The sequence below is a fragment of the Glandiceps talaboti genome, chromosome 11 (genome assembly GCF_964340395.1).
Source record: "Glandiceps talaboti chromosome 11, keGlaTala1.1, whole genome shotgun sequence".
In the NCBI taxonomy this organism is placed as follows: domain Eukaryota; kingdom Metazoa; phylum Hemichordata; class Enteropneusta; family Spengelidae; genus Glandiceps; species Glandiceps talaboti.
The window spans coordinates 24,810,751-24,833,532 of NC_135559.1; the positions used below are offsets into that span (position 1 = coordinate 24,810,751).

The 22,782-nt window shown below is 37.2% G+C and overlaps 1 protein-coding gene across 5 annotated transcripts in view; it reads right to left on the bottom strand.

The window, feature by feature from the left end:
* LOC144442224 (growth hormone-regulated TBC protein 1-A-like) overlaps positions 1-22,782 on the bottom strand; it is a 135,445-nt gene that overhangs the window by 109,414 nt on the left and 3,249 nt on the right. The window contains exons 2-7 of one of the 5 annotated variants that reach the window (XR_013481618.1): positions 15,598-16,047; positions 14,797-15,199; positions 5,255-5,356; positions 3,622-4,828; positions 2,939-3,128; positions 2,379-2,514 (exon numbers count right to left, since the gene is read on the bottom strand). The exons of 2 other annotated variants lie outside the window; for them this stretch is intronic. The gene's annotated coding sequence lies outside the window, so the exon portion shown is untranslated. Of the gene's footprint in view, positions 1-2,378; positions 2,515-2,938; positions 3,129-3,621; positions 4,829-5,254; positions 5,357-14,796; positions 16,048-22,782 lie in introns of those variants that run through there. 2 more of the 5 variants (XR_013481617.1, XR_013481616.1) reach the window with 2 other exon arrangements.

Sequence of the window (22,782 nt, forward strand, 5' to 3'; positions counted from 1 at the left end):
TTTCGTTGTAACTTGTAAACAATGTCACATATTGGTGCCCTGCTGTCTCCACAAAAACATCGCAAACCATAATAATCCGAGTCAGCAAAGGACAATGCATGGCGCCATTTTTTAGCCTTTTAGATTGGGAGCTTACATATAGCTGACAGGTCAACCGACCGCCCTGAAGATCCAAGTCAAAATAACCAGCTCTGAACCAGAACTATCTCGAGGAGTCCACGGCAGATGTCTGCAGATACTGCCTGTGCCTACCATATATCTGACAAGTTCACAGCCATGTAGTTAGTTCGGCACAGGTCAGCCAGCACGCAATCACAATACCTGTCTCCGTAAAATCTGGTATAAAAAGTATTGGATCCTCATGGATAGACATGGGACATGGAGAGACGACCGCTACTTGAAAGTAAAGGGGCGTCTAATGCGAATAGTTGGCGTTGTTGAAAGAGACGTGATGTCAGAGTGCATCATTGAATTGATGCACTCTCTATACCTAAACCCGACCATACGTTGGTTATGTGGGAGTATAGTACAACGTTTTAATTTGCTATGTAACGTGTACAAAATCATTGCATATCTCAAAAAGAGAACTGCCATATACCGAAACAACCCTTTACTAGTTTCCTTTATCTACTATGATGCTAATTTGGCAATTAGTACAACCCCAGGACTTTCCTTGCACGTTTCGTATAAGTGGAAGTGCACGGCTCAGTGTGAACACTATCAAAAAAAATCCTGTTGAAAAAATATTGTTTCCTAGAACAGTACAATCATATAGGCCTACAATCATAGTGACTTAGTAGTGGTGTCCGTTATTCATCTTTTTGAAATCTTTCGTTTCAGTACTGTTACTTTATGCATAGACATTGTGAAAACACTTTATGAAAGCAAGCATGCATGTACCGTTATGCTTGGACACGGAGAGGTACTGATTACAAATCATATTTACTTCAAGATAACGTTGATTGCTACACAAACTTTCATGGATTTAAGTACCCATATTTGAATAAGTGTGATTGGCAGGCGTTTTAATCCCGGGTTTGAAAAGTAACGGCTTTGCACTAGTAATGAACAGACCCAGTTTGACCGTGTTTTGTATGAAATTGTCTCTACCATGTTTACATATCACCTTTCTGTGACCACACCCACATTCCACAGACATTAACAAGTCTACACATACCAAATTTATTGTGAAAATCACCAGCCACTCATTATTATCATGGCTTTCAGAGAGGAATCAAGACGTTAACAGTCTGCATTCAAATTTGACAATAACCCCCACAAAGTTAGGGGGGGCCTTTTATACCCGACATTCAACTTTAATATATATTCTTTTATATTGGGTGGGGTGGGGGTCAAAATAATATGGACATAATATACAAACCTGTAATTTGAATGCCTTGTAGTGTTTGGTGGTTTAACATCATCTGACTTTTCTGCCTTTTGGTGAAGTTTCCTTGTCTGTTGTTAATTTCTTGCACTCTCTATACCTAAACCCGACCATACGTTGGTTATGTGGGAGTATAGTACAACGTTTTAATTTGCTATGTAACGTGTACAAAATCATTGCATATCTCAAAAAGAGAACTGCCATATACCGAAACAACCCTTTACTAGTTTCCTTTATCTACTATGATGCTAATTTGGCAATTAGTACAACCCCAGGACTTTCCTTGCACGTTTCGTATAAGTGGAAGTGCACGGCTCAGTGTGAACACTATCAAAAAAAATCCTGTTGAAAAAATATTGTTTCCTAGAACAGTACAATCATATAGGCCTACAATCATAGTGACTTAGTAGTGGTGTCCGTTATTCATCTTTTTGAAATCTTTCGTTTCAGTACTGTTACTTTATGCATAGACATTGTGAAAACACTTTATGAAAGCAAGCATGCATGTACCGTTATGCTTGGACACGGAGAGGTACTGATTACAAATCATATTTACTTCAAGATAACGTTGATTGCTACACAAACTTTCATGGATTTAAGTACCCATATTTGAATAAGTGTGATTGGCAGGCGTTTTAATCCCGGGTTTGAAAAGTAACGGCTTTGCACTAGTAATGAACAGACCCAGTTTGACCGTGTTTTGTATGAAATTGTCTCTACCATGTTTACATATCACCTTTCTGTGACCACACCCACATTCCACAGACATTAACAAGTCTACACATACCAAATTTATTGTGAAAATCACCAGCCACTCATTATTATCATGGCTTTCAGAGAGGAATCAAGACGTTAACAGTCTGCATTCAAATTTGACAATAACCCCCACAAAGTTAGGGGGGGCCTTTTATACCCGACATTCAACTTTAATATATATTCTTTTATATTGGGTGGGGTGGGGGTCAAAATAATATGGACATAATATACAAACCTGTAATTTGAATGCCTTGTAGTGTTTGGTGGTTTAACATCATCTGACTTTTCTGCCTTTTGGTGAAGTTTCCTTGTCTGTTGTTAATTTCTTCCTCCCACTCTTCAAAGTAACCCAGGAAGTCATTCTGCAACCACTGTTTTACACAGAAAAGATGATTGAAGTACTAGTATTCAAAATATTCAATCGACATGTGTTTTTACACTATTTCCAACGAGCTAATGATTCAGTGCCTTTTAATATCTGGATACGACTATAGAATAATTTGGCAACAATGGAAGAGAGAATACAAAACCTTAATGTACAGTTCCCAAGTCATTAATACAATAAACATTGACAAACATAGATTTATGTTTCTACTGGCACACTGATCAATCCATTTTAGATAACAAAAAAAAATACAATCAAGCGTGTGGTGTCTGAAAACACAACTCATTTTTTAAAGTACAGTCAGATTGATGACAGTGCAAAAATTAGTCCACACTAATGCTCCACAGTCTGCATGATAAAATGTCATTCAAAGGGGGTGGGGTCATGTAAAACAATTTGGCTGGACTCACCTCAAATCTTGGATCATTAATATCCATGTATGGGCTCACATCTGGATTTGACTTCCTTCTTGATTCATTTCAGTGACCTAACATTGAGGCAGTCAAAGAACTTGCTGAACATACGAATGAACTTGACAGTTGCAGTTACCTCTTGTCCTCCACACATTTCCAAACCATTGACTACTGACCGACTCAACACCTGTTAAAATTGTTACGGAAAACAAGAAAATTAAAAAAATGTATAAAAGGTTGAAATAACTTTAATCACTCAAATTTAAACCAAAACAAATGATTACTGCAGAATACTTCTTCCCTTTTTTTCAAGTGATTCCCTTGTCTGCACTACCTTTATAACTTACACCTGTTTTGAAATTGTTTGTTACATACAATGATTTATTAAAGTCAGAGTGTGGACTGGTACACCCTGAACCACTTTTGGGTAAACATAGTTGTGTTGCAGTAATGATATATGATGAAACAAATCAAACCCAACGGATTTTGGCCCTGTACTTGAAATTCAGCAACGCAATGAATCACCACCTCCAGCATGATTGCCTGCAGATGCGACCTTATGGCCCGGCCAACCACAACATGTAATAATGTAAAGCTTTTATAGAATGTTGGAGCACAGATCTCACAGTAGGAGTTTTTACAGCCAAGAAAAAATTACAAATGTACATGTACAAACTCACCCATAACATTCTGCTTTTCTTGTGAGTAAAAGAATTTGCCCAGCAGTTTCTTGCAGTTTTTATGAGATGCAGGACATCTGATATGAAGAACAGCTTCCTCTCCTCACTACTGTATGGATTTATTGTACTATATAGTATAATAAATAGTGTCTTGTGGTGTGTCTGGCTCTCGATGGTGTAGATGCAGTTTTGAGATGAAGTGAGAGGCACCATCTAATTATCATGGGATGCCACCTCATCTAGTTTGGTAACTTACAGGAGATTGCTTTAAGTTGCTCTTACCAAAACAATCTTTTAAAGGAATCTTTGCCAAATGTTGACATTACATCAGGTGTGTTATTATTCATTATGTTGTGTATGCTGCTACTGATATCAATCTCAAGTCTTATACCACTGTCCTTCAATGCCGATGCCAACTGTTCCTTATTTGCTGAATTTCTTTTAACAGCTGTCGATTCTCTGATTCAACAATATTATACAGTCTTTTATACAGTTCATGTTTGGTCAGCTTTGAATAGGATACATGTGAGTTTGAACTGGTTCTGTCTGTAGAAGCGTGAATATTCCTACTCTATATTTCTAAGAGTACCTCGATATTTGCAGCACACAGGACATCTCAGACCTCCAATCAATAAATGACAGTCAGTAGATCAAATTGTGCTATGATAGTGGACTCCATCACTTTAGGTTGCAAAGAAGTTGGTTCCACTGTATGCAGCTACTTTTGCACTTTTCCTGTTTCCCATGGGAGATAATTTTACAAACTCCACTTCATAATTTCCACAACAGACATTCAGTTGTGCAACTTCAAACAGCAGTTTCAGAAACTTTTGAGTTGACTCTACCCAGAATTTTTTGATTGAAGGATGATCTGGATGTAAATGTGGTTATGGGCTGAGATGCAGATAGAAAGATTACAATATACGGTTACTGATTTGTAACAATAAGAATGACGTTGTTGGAATGTTGGACAACACAAATCTGATCTGGTGAAATACTTGAGCTCCAGCCTTGTGGAAGAGTACTGTTTGTTGCAAGTTTAAGACCGAGTTCTTTGAATAAAGATGAACTAGCATGGTTGGAAATGGAATCATGGATTTCATCATCAGTTACAATAGTTGGGTTATAAGGATACATCTGCCCAGCATACTCAAAATAAAACTCATTGGCTTCAAAACCTTCATGGTCTGTCAGTTTGGGTCTATACCTGTGAAAACAGAAAAACAAGAAAGTGGTTCATTGTAACTGAATTTACCTGGTTGCACTAGAAGAGAAATACATTATTACAATAGTACTAGTTACACAGTGTCACTTCAAGAATCACAATGACAGTTACATGAAATAGATAAAGAACCAGTCTGGTAGATTATGGGTCAAAAATGAGGGTGATTGACCCATAATGAACCAGTCTGGTTCTTTATCTTACTTATCATAAGGCATGATTGACTGGAAATGGAATGTTTGCAACTTTTTGCACACATTTCACATAAAATTTAATTTTGTGTAACAAATGTTGCTGCTTTTTTTGCTTTACACAGTCTTTTTTGTTCATTGCTGCTTTCGACATGTGTGAACATTTGCTAGAGGTGTTATAATTTAGGTATTGAGTGGGACAATGTTTAGTTTAACCTACCTTGATTTAATTTAGGAGGAGTTACTAGCACTGTACACCAATGCCGCAGACATATACGGATCCAACAAATGTTCTCGGTCACCCCAACTGGGTCAACTGGGTCTAGCCGTGTAATAAGAAATGGTACAAAATATTCAGTGAGTCGATTACTTACATTGCTGGATTTTCATCATCTGGGAAGACTATTCTAAACAAGCGACCTATCGGTCAGAATAGCTCCGCTGTTTTTTTTAAATTTTATTTTTTATTTTGGTGACATGTAGAAGTGGTTCAGTTCTTCAGCTCTTCACTATGCAGTTTTGTTTTAGCGATGCAATAAAGTGGTTAGTGGTTCATATGATGTCTCACTATAAAACACATTTTACGCAGAAGTTGGTAATGTATTGTACTTTTATACCATAGTCACCATTTTTATAACAAAAATCTACTGTTATGAAAAATTGCACAAAATCTCAGAAAAAAAATGACTGGGAAATGCACACAAGAAAAAGAAAAATAAGAGGAATTTGAGGTTGGCTATAAATAATTCCAGTGTCTTACAGCTTTAACCCTGGAAAATTTTAATGATGAATGAAATAAACTAGGGATCTAAAATAATTTTGAGGCAATTTGAATTTCAATTTTCTAACAAATTTACCAAGTCAACAACATTCAACTTGTACAAGTTGTAGTAGATATATATAGGGAAGAAATGTATTAATCGCCATCTTAGTTTCCGGACGGCGACAATCCCCGCCAAGTACCCGAAAGAGAGTCATTCTCAGCCATACGTTACAGTGGTAACACTCGTTCATGTTCTATTATCTTTCATAAAGAAAACACAACGAAATGGTTGAAGTGATCTTTTTTTTATTTCTTTTCATCACAACAACAAAATCTGCGTGATCAAAAGTGTTGTAAACTAAACCAGAAAGAATTATCGGACTGGCTAAACTTCCCGATGAACTGGAGTAAGGTCCAAGTCCAAGTAAGCCTCTATAGTACGTGAGAAAATCGTCTCAAACTAGCGATACAACTTTCAAAATATAACTTGACATGTCTTCATTTGTTAGAGTTATACAATTCAAGACGCGTTTTCACTCGAAAACAACAATTCTGTGAATAATGACACTCGCAGCGATTTCTCGGACGATGTTACCACTGTAACGTATGGCTGACAACGACTTGCTTCCGGGTTAGTCCCTCGTGCATCCGGGTACCTGGGATTGTCGCCGTACGGAAACTAAGAAAGATGGCGATTAATACATCGTCTGATATTTTAATTTACAGTGTTTCTTGTGACCGGCGCCTGTCAGCAGACTCGGCCATTTTTTTCATCATTCCATTGTATTTAAACCTTGTACTTGACATTTCGCAATATTTATAATTCTCAACAAAATACCTCAACATGCCTCACTTCACTCGTACTCAAAGCAGCCCCTCGCGGTATGATCACTGATGACATGACGAGAGAGAACCTTTTCGGATTTACATGTAAAACTTGGAAAGATACGCAAAACGTAATGCAAAGTCTGAAGCCAAATTAAAGTTGTAATTATTTTAATTATTTTTACTTGCCAAATATTTGCATTTTGGAAATGGCAAGACACGTTCATGTCGTTTAACTTTACATGTGACTGTCGGCCAATAAACAAAGTTTGGTTGATGGTTGATTCACAGTCCGCAGTTAGACTGCTCTTGCATAACTTCAACCGCATGCCTAGGCATGCCTTCCTTACCGAAGTTGTCTTAATTCTGGTTCACTGTCACTCCAAATTGCACGACAATATAGAATTAATCACAAGTTACATGTTATCTGAAAACATCACATTTTTATAGTGGGTCTGAAGTGTGATTTTAGTGAGTACCAAGAACGTCCTGTGTTACTTGCTGTGGAAATTCACCCGGTCAAATGAGGTCAGCTTCAGCTTCTAGTCGAATCAGGATAGAGTATGCAAATAAGGATGTTGCGGACTGGCTGATTATGTAGAAGGGGTGCAGAATTTGGATTTGAAGTTTACAACCCTGTTTCGAATAAACGCTTGTCACTTCATGCATTTGGGCGCCCAATGCGTAGAATTATGACTATAGCACATATTACATTGCTTGTTTGACGTCAATAGTGTCTTAAAGTGGCAGTTTACTTAAAGTCTCGTCGACTGATTTCCAATATGGCGTCGGTCATAATACTCATTAACATATTCATTTTTTTTTCAAATTACAAAAAAAAAATCATAAAAAATCAAAATGAAGATGTGCTGACTTGAAATTAACAAACCTGAGTAAGTTACCCCCTGCGCATCAACACACCAGATATCAAAGCAATCTAACACGGAGATGATGAAAATGACATTTTATGAAAAAAAATCATAAAAAATTGAAAATGGCACAGATCAACTTGGCATGAACAAAGCTGAATAGCCTCCCCCCAGGGAACATGCACACCAAATATCTAAGAATTCTGACTGTCATTTTCGGAGAAAATAATGAAAATATAAAAGTTTGACGGACACCTATGATTCACTCTACTCTCTATACTCTATACAACCTATACCTAAAGCTACACTTTCAGCTTTCGCTGACAGCGGAGCTAAAAAGTCAGAACAGGAATTGGTCTGTTCGTTCTATAATGTAAACATGTACCTTTATGTTATATAATTGAATGGCCCTTCTAAAATGAAAAAGAATAATATAATAGGTTTGAGCTATAAAAGGTTTCAGCTATGGTATAAACACATCAAAGTAAAACTTACTAAGAGACTATTTTCCTTCCAAGTTTTTTTACCAAGTGGTCCATTGTGCAGTGAAAAAGGGGTAACTACCACTTACTTCACAAATACAATTTATAAAAATAGCGCCAATGGCATTGTAGCACAACTAATGTTTATCCATATGCTAGTCAATGCTAACAAAAGGTGTTCATTTGCTGAATCATATATCTTCTTTATTACCTACTTATTAAATTTTACATTCGTATACAAAATAAAAATAATAGATGTTTTGAGGTAGGTAAAAGGAGACCAGAAAAATAGCTACTTGCTAATCAAGTCTGTCTCCTTAGACACAAAGTATAAAGAGGGCAGTGAAAAAAACCTAAATATCTATGAAAATATATACATTGTACATCAACATGAGTTGCAGTATATTCACATCAGGTGAAGAAAATCTTTTAGTGAGTTACAAAAAACATTCCTTGATGATTTGGACCTAACATCAAAAGGTAAGTTGTTCCAGTGTATAGCTCCTGTATGACATTGCAAATTTACCAATTTCAGTGTTTATTCTTGGGATTGAAATATTGCCCTTAATTTTATAACGTGTATTATAATAGTGAGTGGGAAATGAACAATATTGAGTGAAATGATGTGGCAAGTTGCCGTTAAGTAAGTCGTACATAAAAGTGCAAATCTGAAGTCTATGTTGGTTAAATATATTTAGAACTTCCATGATGTGTAATTGATTAAATAGTTGACTGAAGCCTACTGTACGATCACTGGAAGTTATAGCTCTGGCTTAGAAGTGAGGATACAGGTCAGATGTGATCGGTATGTAGTGCCCCAGACCCCAAGGCCATAAGTTATATGTGGTTGTATGACAGTTTTGTAAATTAACTATTACTTTGTGGTATAAACTGACTCAGTCAAAAGTTAACGCCAACTTTTTCCTCACAATAGAGTTCACTTTGTATGCATGTTTGGAACAGTTAAGATTTTTGTATATATATAGATGATACCAACAAAACAAGTTTCATCAACTTCATTAATTTCCTTATTGTTGATGTGTAGACTTCCACAAAGAGCAACTTTTCTTTTGTTTGTTCGAAAGACAATGTAATTTCTTTTGAAATGGTTAATAGTGAGTTTGTTTGCATTACACCATGTTACAACTTTACTAAAGTGTACATCAACCATGTTTAAATTTATATTATGACTGTTACTATCAAAAGTATGAAAGAGATTGGTATCGTCAGCAAACAACCTAAACTTAAAAAAAAGTAGAAGAATGAAAAATGTCATTGATAAAAATTAGGAAAAGAGTAGGTCCCAGAACAGACCCTTGTGATACTCAATATTTAATATCAAGACTTGATGATTTATTGCCATCTGCAGAGACAAATTGGTATCTATTATGCAAATAATCAGTAAACCATTGTAATGGAAGTCTATTCAAAACCTAACCATGAAGCGAAAGTATTCCGCCAGGTGGTAAGGATATACATATTCATGAAATAATGAAAGAGTATAAAAAACAGGAAAAAGCACCGAGACAGTTGTCATCCCTCGCACAGGAAAGGGCAAGAGCAGGCATTGGTAGCCACCAACCCAAGCCAGCCTGCAACTACATTTGTTCAGCACCATGCACCGCCTGCAGGGAACATGAACGCAACTGTCAGCCAGCCAGCACCAGCTCAGCCACAGCCCACACCTGGCCAAGCACGAAGCCAGCACAGGAAGAGTATTGAACAAACATCTCTAGCAGAAAAGATTCAGGTAGGTGCACCTACGAGATAATCATTTTACGTTTACGTGTGGGTAGGGTTTCGTGTCTTATACATGGCATACTATACTTTTCTATTGCAAGACGACCTGGTACTTCCATTGTCACACTTGTGTAGTTGGGCCATTTTGGGGATATGTTGCCACCTATATTAGGAACCTACCCGATACCGTTCGATTTTTGTGTGTGTTTTTTCGTTTTTCATCTGGCTGCCCCTCCCTCGCCACTAGTTGACGGCAGAAGGGTGGCCTTTTACTTTCCACTTGATATGTACCTGTTATGTTCATGTTGGTCTCTACAAAGAAAAGAAAGAAAAGAAAATGCAAATGTCCATGAGGTATACTTGCTTGAGAATGCATGAGTTAAGGTGCCATACTGTCCATGAGGGACAAGTATATGCATATGCACAAGTCAAGGTGCTGTATGGTCGGTCAGAGGACAGACGGACAAACAATGTAAATTAATGTATAATATGTATATGGGTATGCGGGGAGTACAATCTACAATTTTGAGTATGGCTAGCATAGATAATAAAATATATGTCTGTGTGTTCACAGGTGAGACAACAGCTGGAGAACCTACACAAAAAGCTTGGGGACCTCGAAAAGGCTGCAGGAAACTCATCAGTGGATGAAGCCCTACAAAAAGTCACAGATTTAGCGCATACCAACACATGGGAGACCAGAGCACAACTCTTGCACGCTCTTCGACTACTGGTAGATAGAGCAACTAAAAATGCACACCCCAAGCTCGGAAGATTCCGTGCAGTACTGGCACAGTTTGAGATGAACGACTTCGGCAGCAGTGCTGGGCATCTCATCTTATTACTGCTAGGTAACAAGGAAGAACAAGAAATCACGGCAAAGGTCGCCAAGTTTATTCAGCAGCCTACAAGGTCCTGGAGATACACGCCTTATAGTCCTCAGTGAAGAAGCTCCTCGAATAGAAAACCAATAACCCAGATTAAATGTTATAATTGCGATTAGTACGGCCAGAGATTGTAAACAAAAAGAAATTAGATAAGAATAAGACCTGGGGGTGACTATAAAAACCCTCTACCTATTGGTAGCCTGCCTCAGCAGGTCCTGTCTGGGGGTGCCCTCTAGTTATGCAATTTCGTGTTTTCTCATTCAGTTTGTGACCCCTTACTGGGAAACAGAACACACAGTGGAACCCCAAATACAACCTCGAACAACTTACGGAGGGTACCCCCAGGCAAGGGCCTGCACCAACCACGGACATTAACGTAGTAGCTCGTGGAACAAGAAAAGCCTTCCCATCAACTCTGGCCTTCAGAAACCCGGATGCATTCGTAGCAGGAGAAATCCATAACCACCTAGACACATGGAACATGCTGATGAACCACTTGAAGACAACAAACAAATCAGGGATTGGCTGGCTAATGGAGTAAAAATTTCTGAATTTATTACCCACTTCACAGGAAAATATAAAGGGATACACTACGACCATCCTACACCCCCTCATAAAATCTTTCAGAATTATCAAAGCCCTCAGGAGTTTGGAAAATTCATTTCCACTACTATAGCAGACAGGTTAAGGTCCAGTGCAATCTCAGTATGGGAAAAGTAGGCTGTGACCCTCCCCCAACCATTGTAATGCCAACCAAAAAAAACATGTATTTGTATTGACATGCATTTCTTAAATTGTTGGATAGAACAAAAACCTTTCAAATTAGACAATCTAGTAGAAGTCACCAGATATTTGGAAGAGGGTGATTGCCACTTCAAATGTGATGATAAAAGTGGATATGACCACATCCTAATTAATACCAATGATCGGCATTTAGTAGATTTTCAATGGACGGGGGGGACTTAGTATGTTAACAACACTCTACCTTTCGGATGGAAACTGTCCGTTTTCGTTTACCACACGATAGGGTACTGCATTACCAGCTACGCCTGGTCATTGGGCATCCCCTGCATACAATATATCGATGACAGGCATATGGCGGTCCGTTGTCAAGGAAACACAACCAAGCTGACACGATAAGCAAATACGAATTAGCAGAATGTTCAGCTTTTATACTATCCACCCTATGGATTAAGGCAGGGTACTTTATTGGCCTTAAGAAGAGCATCCTACTGCTCATGAAATCACTAGTCATGCTCGGGTTAACAGTAGACACGGTAGCAAAACCTATACCACAGGAGAAAAAAGAAAATTCCTCCTATTAATACACAACACCGTAACATCCCGCACAGTCGATCTAGTTACTATACAAACAAGTCATTGAGAATGACATAGTCCCCGCTATGATTGGGTTTTAAGGAACTGGCAGTTTATGTTGTCATTTTCTTGATATCACTACTCACGCAACAACACTTGTGAACCTAAATCAAACAGACTTCGATATGTTGTGTCTGCTCGTTGGACATGGAACATGCCTACTCATGTTGTATCTCCTCGTTGGACATGGGACATGCCTACTCTTCAAGATGACGTTATGGAATAAACCATTCAACAATAAAGGATGGGTTGGGTACGAGGGGGGGGGGAGGGAGGGGGGACCTGGAAACTGGAAAATTCACAAACAAAATGCTGCCAGCCAGCCATATTGGATCGTATCACAACGAAAATGGATATGCACATGTATGTCATAGAACACTGCTAATACCAACTTTGAATGAGATCTGTTCAGGCATATCTGAGTTATGGCTTTGGACTTGGAAAATTCGAAAAAACAAAATGGCTGTTAGGCGGCCATATTGGATCGTATCACAACAACAATGAATACGCACATGTATGTCATAGAACACTGTCCTAATACCAACTTTGAATGAGATCTGTTTAAGCATGACTGAGTTATGACTTTGGACAGGGAAAATTCACAAACAAAATGGCTGCTAGGCGGCCATATTGGATCGTATCATGAAACAAATTGACGTGCATATGTATGCCATTGTATGTTGCCCCTGTACAAAGTTTGAAAAAAATTGGTCCAGGCATCTCCAAGAAACAGGTCTGGATGCACGGACAGACGGACGGAACCCAATCCATAAGTCCCTGTCCCGGACTTCGTCCGCCGGGGACTAAAAGTGTAGGCCAGTGGTTTAGCTATAACAGATGCTCCGTCAATAAGTAATCTAGCTGGACAGTCATCATGACCACTAGTCCTTTTAGCATTTAGGTTAGTAGGTTAGTGATAAATGCTTTCACTTCATGTTCCATTGTGGGGCTCATAAAAAATGAATTTTTAGAGGGCTCTAAAAATTCAATATCATTAGCTGTTGAACCTTTACAGTTGATTCCATTAAGATTATCAAGTAGAGTGTTTTTGGCATTTGCACCCCGACCTGCAAGGACTTCGTTAATAGTCTTCCATAGTGTGTTACTGTTGTTTTCTGTAAAAACATTAGCATAATATAATTCTTTCACTTTCCTAATAACATAGACCAAACATTTCTGTAATGTTTGTATTTAGAGGCAGTATATCTATTAAAATTTGAGCTGATCATCTTGGAATAAAGTTTGTGCTTAGTCTTTATCGATTTCTTGATTGCTATAGAGATCCAAGGTTTGTTTACTTTCTTATTATTGACTATCTTAGTGGTAAGAGGTGCATGCCAGTTACATATATCACTGAATATAGAATGAAATCTCTCGTAGGCAGAAGCCACATCTGTACTGTTATATATAGAATCCCATGGAGCACTTAGTAGGTCAATATGATAGTGAGAATAATGATAATGATTATAATTTCTAAAGGTAATTTTACGTTTGTATGATAATTTGATTGGATAACCTTCAAAAAGGGCAAAAATGGGGGTAGTGATCTGAAATATTAACAGAGAACCTGCATGAATTTTGTATGAACAAATATTAGTGTAGATATGATCTATAAGTGTTTGAGAAGTACTTGTCACTCTGGTTGGTGTAGATATCAACTGATATAATCCTAAACATTCTAAAGATGTAAGTAGTGATTCAACCTGAAGTGAATTATTTACAGTGTTTATATCAATGTTGAAATCACCCATTAAAATACAATGGGTTTTATCAAGCCTACAATCATTCAATACACTTAGTAAACTATTATGAAATTCATTAATATCAGTTTTTGGCTTCCTGTATATGATACCAACTATTGTTTTGGAGCTACTGATGTTTACTTTCAACCAGAGGGACTCAGCATGAGTAACGGCAAAATTGTATGTGAGAGATGAGTGTATATGCCAGTTCCCTATCCAACCATGTTGCTATCTTTGCGATATACAAGATCATTTGGCTGTTGCTATGGGTGTAGTCATGTTGCTAGATATATTTGCATATATTTTTTAATGTTTTTGTTCTCTTGTGTATGAATTTCTGATATCTTTGCAATATACATGATCATTTGACTGTTGCTATGGGCGTGGTCTTGTTGCTAGGCACATTTGCATATATTTTTTGTATGTTTATTCATTTGTCTAGTTATCCTCTTATCTTCACAATATATGTGGTCATTTGGCTGTTGCTATAATATAATAATATAATAATAATAATCATTTATTCATTTATCTGCCTAAATTCACAATACGTTTCTATGCTAAAAAAAAAGTTTAAAAAAAAAAGTAATAAAAAGATTCTAAAAACTGACAATGTATATTAAGATAAAGGACTTACTGGTGCTAAGGGGAATGGTCTTGTTGCTAGGTACATTTACATTACATTTTTGGAATGTTTATTCAATTGACTATTAATCCCCGTTGTTATCTTCCCAATATATGTAATCATTTGGCTGTTGTTATGGGCATGGTCTTGTTGCTAGGCACATTTGCATACATTTTTTGAATGTTCATTCATTTGTCTTCCAATCCCTGTTATCTTCCCCATCAAATACCAAGGCAATCGGGTTGGCAGTTTTTGAGTTTAAGTTGTCCACACACACACACACACACACAGATGGACAAACACAGCTTGATGCCTATAGCACTACTGAACCCACACTGTAGTTCAGTTGTGCTAACAAAACCACAACAAATTAGTGTGAGAAGAAAATCTTTTCAGTAACAAATATTGTAAATACTTTTAGAATATTAATAATGGAAAGTCAGTGGTAAACTTACATGTTGTTGTATTTTATCATTCAATGTGGATGATACCGAGTCTTGTCTCTTCTGTACAGGTCTCTTCTTCTTTTGAGCTCCTCGTAGCCAGAGTGAATTAACATATATGACACCTTTCATCATTTGTGCACATTGTATACTCAACACCAACTCTACAAGTCAATTTCTTTGTCTTGTGCTGCTGATTTTTTCTGCAGCAACCACCTGTGTGTCACAGACAAATGTGGGATGTATATCTGGATCATCCTTTGTTACATCAATGTTGTACATCTCTTGCACCTCACTACTATAAGTACACACCATAGTAGACTGCCTTCCTTTCATCTTCTTTATTCTGATACCACAGAGACAGCACATCTTTACAAGGTTTGACAGATGTTGAGGATTCATAGCTGACATGGATCTGATATTAACATTTGCACAATATATCATAGGTAAAACAAAAATATTTGTCTCTACAAAAAATAAAGAAAGTCTTGTTTATTGTTATACTTTGAAGATTTCCTTGATAGTAACAACATGCGTGAAATCTAAAACCACCACAGAATGAAATGTGCTATTAAAAAGTTATTATAGCCTGCATGCCACCAGCTAAAGCTCCCAAGATGTTGATTTCTAGGTGTATGTCAGTGTCACTTTTCGTGTGTGACAAACTGTTCCAATCAGAAGTAATTTTAGTCTTTTTGTACATTCTAGAACAGACATTCATATTATTTTTCATTCAAAATTAAGATTCTGAAATTTTATGTGTTTTTTAACCATCCATCCCAAACAAGTAAGTTTTAAAAGGCACTAACTCACCTAAATCTCATTCGATTTTCAATCTGTTTCCGCAGGAATTGTCGGCTTCTGTTGAAAATGACGCTATCGGACCTTTGACCCTTACCTATGTCACGGTGTTGTTTAAACATAAAAAAAAACAGTAGTACCAGAAGAGGGACTCAGCAGCTTTCAGCGTAACTTCGAAATGTCAAGAGACCCTTGCACCCTACCTGAGGTAAGGATTGAGCTGGTATCCCAAGTTGTCACCTCAAACAATAGCTGTTGCTAATCTGTTCTTACTTGTCTGTGGTAGTATGCATCATTTCACTGTTGCCAAGGCAGGGCTCAAAGTTGCAACCATTTTAGTCACATATGCGACCAAACTTTGTCGGGTTGCGACTAATTTATTGGCAGTAGTTGCATTTTGCGACTAAATGTTTTTCCCTGAATCTTGAAGTGTTCTGTTGAGGCTGCATCCTGGCATCAATCCTGCAGAAAATATCTGATGACATGACAGAGTATCTCGAGTAGGGCCCTTTGGCACGTTTAAATCCCCCACCAAAATCAACTTCGATCGTTTGTAAACTAACGTGAAAGATAAACTATACTGACTGTGTAAGGGACAGTGTTGTTGCCATCATACAAGATACAGTGACAACGCACAGTTCTATTTATAAAATGAATTGTTAACATAAACAATGCAACAAAAAGATCAACTTTGATCAATTTAATCTACAATTGAATCATTAGATAGCGAAGATTAGACACTGAAATTGAGGTCTCTCTTCACATGTTTTGTCTACCGTGACTGTCGCAACCTCTGACCAGCTCACTGACGTGTGAAACACAGAACTTAGTACTATGGGAAATCAAACATCTATCTGCAACGGAAGCCTTATTTAAACCAAATTTTAAAGGACGGAGTATGATTTTCATTTGTTGATGGGTTAGATAAATCAAATCAAAACAAGTGTGCTCCACAATGTGGACGAGGAAATATTGACTGATATAATTCTGACATTATAAATTTAGAACAAAGGTTAGACCCAACAATAAACATGACCAAAACCCAATATCAATCCATGAAATAAAACAAGTTATTAAAACCCTAAAAAAAACCAAAGCTACAGTGGAAGACAAGATTTGCAATAACATGATAAAATATGGTCAATCTCACTTAATGAAGCCAATCCATAAATTATTAATAATGTTGGTTTCTTATATAGCGCTTTCCCACTCCGTGCTCAAAGCGCTTTACAATTATTACCCCTGGCTCGGATCAGAACAGCACAACGGCCCTTTAGTCTTCCTCAACTCCCCGGGGAGCATACAATCCATTGCAGCCATTTAAGCGCATAGGATTAAAGCCTTCACTTTGCAACCTACATCCTACCAGGTCCCCAGTTATACAGCTGGGTTGACTGAGGCACAGTCGTGGTTCAAATCTTGCCCAAGGACTTTAGCCACTCAGAAACAAACAGCAGGCAGCGACAGGGCTCGAACCTGCAACCTGTAGATTCCAAGCCGGTCATGCTAACCATTCACCCATCATGACTCCACATATTCAATATTGTATGTAGCTCTAATGTATTTCCAAAAATCATGGAATACCAGCATTATTGTTCCAATCCACAAATCAGGATCCAAATCAATTCCATCAAACTACATGTACTGAGGAATTGCAATATCTAGTTATCAATAAATATTTACATCAAAACAAACAACTCAAAAAACAAAAACAAAAACAAAACAAAAAATGTATGCCTGTTTTGTAGATATGAAAAAAAGCGTTTGGTAGTGTTTGGCATGATGGCCTTTATAACATGTATAAAATGATCAAAAACATACAGAAATGCAACTTATAAAGTGACCAGATTTAAACTGAATGCCTTCTGTAAGGGCAAAGTTTTGAGATTGTCGTTCCTACAGACAATTGTTGGAATACAACAGAACATATGCAATAAGTTACTCTCATTGGTTGCTATTTGCCCATTGCTGTTAAGTGTTAGTGATCTCCTGGCCAACCACAACATGTAATGTGAAGCTTTATAGAACGTTGTAGCATAGCACTCACCGTAGAAGTGATATCAACAATCTATTATCATGGAGTGAGAAATGGAGTATGCGTTTCAATGCTGAAAAATGCAATCTCCTCACGATTAGTAGAAAACGCAACCCCATTACCTATACTTATTCAATGCATGGTGTTTCCCTAGAAAAAGTTGACAGTATCCGTGATCTAGGAGTTGAAGTTTCTTCCAATATGTTATGGGATAAGCATATTAATTTATCAGTTACAAAAGCTAACCGCATGCTTGGACTGATTCAACAATGTACATGTGGCCACACCTGTTCCACTAAAATGAAACGCCAATTGTACTTATCCCTTGTCCGTAGTATTCTCGATTATTCATCCCAGTCTTGGGCTGTCACAACAAAGCAATCATTGCTCCATCTTGAAGGTGTCCAAAAGAGAGCCACCAAATATATTGTTGGATATCCCCGGGAGGTGAATTATAAAGAGCGTATGATTATAAAATTGAATTTGCTCCCGTTGAGCTACAGGAGAGAATTAAATAACTGTGTCTTTTTGGCTAAATGTTTTATTGGTATGTACGATTTAAATTTAAGTCAATTTGTTACATTCAAATCCTCTGATGATACTTCATGAAGATGCCACTTTTTAAAACTGAATTTTTTCATCATTCTTTTTTTAATAGATCTTTTTTACTCATGTAGTGCAATGCCCTTTCATGGCAAAACTTTAGCTAGTGTCAGGTCATACAGGTTTGTTAAGTTCTGCATTTTTAAATTTGTACAGATATATTTTAATGTATCATAATTTTGTCTTTTCTGCTTTTGTGTACATTTTACATGTCTTTTTATCCTGTCCTCTGTATATCATCGGACACACGGACAGACAGAACCCAATCCATAAGTCCCTGTTCCGGACTTCGTCCGCGGGGACTAAAAAAGAAAGAGTTTTAAAGGCCAAAAAAAAAATTGTTTCTGATCAGCACCCATCACTTAAGTACCCCCTTTCCATGTTAATTTTTTCTTCCGAAAGCCAATTCAGTCTGCTGAAAGGGAAACCACAAAAGTAACTCTCCCTACACTAATTGCCACCAGTGAAGACAACTGCAAAACTAATCATAAACTAGCCTATGAGATCTGCCCCACATACACACTCGCTGTAAAGTACTAAACAAAAAGAACAGTAACTGCAATGATAAGTAGATTGATTAACATTTGTTGAGAATGTAAAAAAAAAAAAATCGCATCATCGCACCACTTTCAGACAACATTTCCTGACATAAACTATTTTTTCCTTTTTAGTAGCCTATAAAAATATGCCAATAACTTATTAAAACTAAACACTACATCAATATTATTTTCAGGACAAGTGCGCTTTGGTATTGCAAATGTATGTATCAAATCATATTGAATTTGAAGTGTGCATTCTTGAGATATAGCCTAATTACCAAAAACCATTAATTATGTAAATTGCTCATTAATATTCATGACATGTTTACCGAAACCTAATCAGTTCTTGTCCCTACCCTACAGAACACATGCAATAAATTTTGTTTGAATTGAGCCAATTGTTTTTTAGAAAATGGTGATAAAGTTGCACCACTTCAGACAACATTTTCTGACCAGAAACTATTTTTTCTTTTTTGTGGCCTACCGAAACTGTGCCAATAATTTATTAAAACTAAAAGGTACATTAGTAATATTTTTAGGACAGGTGCGCTTTGGTATCGCAAATGTACACGTAAGTACCAAGTTATAATGAATATGAAGTGTGCATTCTTGAGATATAGCAGGGTTCTGCCAAGCTTGAGAATAGTCCTGGTCGCTAATTAATAATCATGCTAATTTGCATAATTAATAAATTAATTAATGGTGCACTCAAAGTACATGGTGTATGAGCAAAGTTGCCAATGAAAAAGTTAAAACCAACTTTTCTTTCTCTACAGATTTATAACTCTAATCTCAATCTTTGCACATCGATTTTTTTCAATCACAGTTTATAGCACAACTGAACTGAGGTTCAGTAGTGCTATAGGGATCGCCCAGCATCTGTCTGTCTGTCTGTCTGTGTGTGTGTGTGTGTGTAAACAACTTAAAGTCAAAAACTGCTGGGCCGATTGCCATGATATTTGGTGGGTCCATTACCTTGGGTGTCTAGTTGGGAAATTGTTCAAATCAAAATGATCGCATGACAGGTGTGTGATTTGGGTCAAAAAATGTGATTTTTGGTCAAAAAACTTAAACTCAGAAACTACTGGGCAGATTGATGTGAAATTTGGTGGGAACATTTTTAAGGGGGTGTAAAGTAAGATTTGTTCATGACATGATGATTCCATCAGTAATATGCAAATTAGGGCTAAAAATGTGTCTTTTTGGTCAAAAATCTATAATTCCAAAACTACTGAGCAGATTGGGCTGAAATTTAATGGGAATGCATCTAGGGATGTATGGACGAAGAAATATTAAGCATACAATGATTCCATGAGTGATATGCAAATTACGTGTAAGAATGTTCATTTTTGGTCAAAAACTTATCTCAAAAAGTACTTGGTCAATGAGTCTGAAACTTGATGATATGCTTCTGAAAGTGTTATTCTGCAGATTTTCAAAACATTGTGACAAAATTGGCCCTAGCAACCATGACCACGCCCTTAGCAACAACCAAATGGCAGTATATTTTGGACAAATAACAACATCATCTGGTAGGCAAGTGAGTAAATATTGAAAAAAAATTATGCAAATACCCTAGCAACCATGACCACACCCATAGCAACAGCTAAACGGTCATGTATTCACAAAGATAACAACAGGGTTTAATAGACAATTGAATAAACATTCCAAAATTTATGTAAATTTGCCTAGCAACAAGACTGCACCCATAGCAACAGTCAAATGATCACATATATTGTGAAGATAACAACGGGGATTAATAGACAATTGAATAAACATTTAAAAAATGTATGTAAATATGCCTGGTAACAAGACCACGCCCATAGCAACAGCCAAATAATAGCATATATCGTAAAGATAGCAGCATGGTTGGATAGGCAACTGGATAGTCATTCAGCAAATGAACACCTATTGTTAGCATATGGATAAACATTTTAAAAACTGTACAGTTGTGCTGCAACGCCATTGGCGGTATTTTTGATTAGTTTTCTCAGAAAAGCTAAAGTTGTTTCATTCAAACTAAATATCCAAAGACGACTGCAGTTTCAAAACTCTAAAAAGTTGCGTATATCCACACATACGCATCACGTTTAGATGAAATCTCGTGATACATGAGACCTTGTGATAGTTTGTGACGTCACCACCCGCCATTTTGGGAATTACGTGTTTTCATCGTCGTGCTATGTACAATGTCAAACTTCTAACAAAGTGTTTTCAGAGTAAAATTGAACAGAAAACTAATGATCGGACACAACGCCAACACTTCATAAAAAGGTATATGAGGCTGTTATACTTTTTTGACGATGCTGAGGAATGTTAGTCGAAAATCTGCAGCATCGTGTTTGCCCTGTAATTCACACATACTGTACATGCAGATATCAATGTATAGCGTCAGCTGTTGTCAGTTCACACTTCGTCTTTATAAGTAGTCAAGTATTTGTCATTATTGTAATAAATGGTCATCTACATTGTTCTTTTCTCAAAGACATTTTAATACTTCATTATCTTTTAAATCAATACGCCCATGTGGGCAGAAAATGAAAGTACATGTACAATTATTAAAGTGAGTGTGGGGGTCGATGGTAAACCAACTGTGACACTTTAAAGTGGTGGTCGGCAACCTTTGAGTGGTGGTCACCAAGACTGAGTCCCGGGCACTAGTGACCGGTGCCGACCGGCGTCGGCAGATCCCTGATATAGCATAATTACCGAAAACCATTAATTACGTAAATTGCTCATTAATATTCATGGGATGTTTACCAGAACCTAATCACTTCTTGCCATTACCCTACGGAACATGTGTACACAATTTTGTTTGAATTGAGCCAGCCGTTTTGGAGAAAACAATGACACAGACAGACATACAGACAGACAGACACACACACAGGCTTTCACCCACTAAATACATCTCTTCCTTACTGAAGAAAAAAAAAATTTTCTAACACAACAATTTCGATCATCCGTATGAGTTAAGCAAGGCTGTAACGTAAAGGCCCAGTTACATGATGCAACTCATGAAGCAATTTGTCGCATGCGACGAGGCTTGCAACTGCGACGGAGCATGTACACGATGCAACTAGTTGCATAGTGAGTCACAAGAGCTAACTGTTGCACATGTGTAGATATATAAAAAGTTACAGGTCATCGAGGTCAAGTCTTCTAGCAGCAGGAATTTGGCAAAAATGCTATGAAATTGCTAATATTTATGAATAAAATGACTGAAAACTTGTTGAGGTATCAATAGTAAAACTCTATTCAATTCGAAGTTCATTTAGGGCGATGTTGATCTTTCCAATGTCGCTACTTGCATTCAAGTTGGAAATAATTAAAATGATATTCAGCGGAGATCAAGCATTCATAGACATTGTATAGTATACTATTGATAAGTGGTAATCGTGGTGATAAATCAAAATTATATAAAAAATACTTGCTGAAATAGAATATTTATACTAAAAACATGGTGGCCATAACATTGAACGTCATTTGACACGTAGGTATATGTCAAAGGTTATTACTTGCGACGCGACGAAGTGGTTACACGGTGCAACTCACGAAGCAACTCGAGAAGCAACTTGCGACGAGTCGCAAGGAAACCGACATGTCGGTTTCCTTGCAACACACCTTGCGACGTCGCAAGACCCTGCGACAGGGCGAGTACACGATGCAATTTGTCGCATGCGACGAATTGCATGGTGCGTTGCTAGTCGAGTTGCATTGTGTAACCAGGCCTTTAGCCCTACACTATTCCCTATTTTCATTAATGACTTGCCAAAAATTTTTTTATTCAAGCCTTTTGACGTTTCTAATATAATAAGTCAATCAGCAGCCTACTTCATGCTGATGACATTGTTATTCTTTCACAATAAAAGCAAGGTTTACAAAAGTGTCTTGACAAACTATCAAACTACACACAGAAATGGAAACTCACAGTTAACACTATAAAAACACAAATTATGATATTCAATACCAGATTTAAACTGAATGCCCTTCTGTAAGGGTATCATTTTGCTATCATAAATA